The sequence below is a fragment of the Carlito syrichta genome, unplaced genomic scaffold, assembly GCF_000164805.1.
Source record: "Carlito syrichta isolate Samal-C Ts95f unplaced genomic scaffold, Tarsius_syrichta-2.0.1 Scaffold309246, whole genome shotgun sequence".
Taxonomy (NCBI): Eukaryota; Metazoa; Chordata; class Mammalia; order Primates; family Tarsiidae; genus Carlito; species Carlito syrichta.
In genome coordinates, this window is record NW_007253342.1 from 307,790 (window position 1) to 309,866 (window position 2,077).

Sequence of the window (2,077 nt, forward strand, 5' to 3'; positions counted from 1 at the left end):
TGTATCTATTGCTTCTTTTCTCCAAAAAAGTAATCTCTCCATATTTTCCCTAGAAAAATGAATCATTTCTTTGAGTGTCTTCTGCTATAACTTACCTCCGCAAATTACCTAAATATGTGTGGATGTGTATAAATGCATCGATGTTATCTGCTTTCTATCTCCAAAATTCCTCAGACATTTTATTTATTTCTGGCTTTCTCAGTTTTATTTTCTTAATTTCAGTTGGCTCTTCAACCAGAAGCTAGGGCAAAACAAGCACAACAAACTCTTAAAAATGAATTAGAATTATCTGTGTTTAATCTGACATTTAGGATTTAATAGTCTATTGAAATCAAAAGTTTAAACACCACAGATATTTAAAATAATCTCATCTTTTTTCACATCTTGATTAGTAAATTAAACATGAATTACCTTTTTTCTGAAAACCATTTCCTTTCAAAGGGTTATATAACTACATGAATCACAGGATTTTAATGTAGGATAAATAAGACTGTCTCTGAAGAGCCTAGCAGGATAGAAAAATATCATAAATGCTGATTGAATATTACTTTTCTTCACACACGTTCAGTTATGCTTTATTTAATTACTCTTTATATGATTCCAATTTTATAATATTAGTCATCTGACAACGGAACAATATGACAAACAGAAAGTTAAACTAGGAAGAGAAAGAGGTACTGAAAAATCGTGATTAAAATGCCTGGTATTTGTACAGTTTACAAATACTATTAGTCATAAGATAAATAGATAGGAAATCTTTTAGGGTCTGTATGAGTTAGGAAGTCTCAAAGAGTTACCTTCAGTCCTTCAATTATAAATACATACCTACTGATCTTGTTAACAACATAGAAGAAGACTTGATAAACATTTCTGTATTTCATGCAGGCTACTAATTACACAAGTTATGAAACCAGTTTTATTTGCTGTGCCCTTAAAAATCCTTGGGTAGAAGCAGCAATGAAAGAGAAAGGAATTAATAACCTGGATAATAAATTTTAGTATCTATTGTATTAAAATTGATAGTAGTTACATGCATCATTGCTAACTTTTGCCTTATGTGTATTGGAGATAAAAATAAAAGATTGCCGGGTAAAAATGTTAACAAGATCTCATATATTTATTCTGTGTAGTTATTTACAAACTTCCAAGTGGATCACACAGGCAAAACATCAGGTAAAATTTTCTGAAGTAATCTTACAAGAAGACCATTGAAATTGCATTTTTTAAAGAAAAATTGTTAAAAGAAACGTCCTGAACATTTCATCAAATAAAAAAATAGCAAGAATTTCATCATTAATTTTTAGCAGTTTTTAATCAGTACTTGTGGTACAGGGTAATGAGCTATTCTCTTTGGGTTGAGGATTCCAGTTGTTTGATATTTACAAATCTTCAAAGATAACGAACAGGTTTGCCTAGTCTTCTTATACGTTGTCTTTAAAGATTATATTGGTCAGTTAAGTAATTTTTTACAGCACCTGCATAATTGGAACAGTCAGGATTTTCTCCATGGTGTTTTAAATATAGGGTTTTATTTCTAAAACCAATCAATTTCAGTATAGAATAAAAATACTTTAATTTTGCCTTACATTATTAAAAATAACAAAGCTGTCAGTTCACTATTTAATATTTTCTTCCTCTATTATAATTGTGTTATTTGATTCTGTTTCAGTTTTCTGTTAGACCTTATGGAACATGAAATTTTGGACACCAGTACATGGTGTTAGAAGACACATCTCACTGTAAAAATAGGTAATTTTTTTCTTTATTTGATTTTAACCAAAATTTGAATAACCAACACAGTATTTCTAAAGTATCATTAGCATTCACTTCCATTAACTACCCCTCATCTAATTATGGTCATTTGCTCCAAAGAATTTGTCACCTTTCATGGTGATCTTGCTCAATTATAAAATAATGTCACTTTTTCAATAAGATAGCAAAAAAAGGAGTTGAAAAAATTATATTCATTTTACATTAAAAAATGTAACCCAAATAATAAAATTCAATGATTTTATATTTTAAAAAACTTAAAATCTGACATCATTTTTGGAAGTTGGTTATGTATGCTTGACAATAA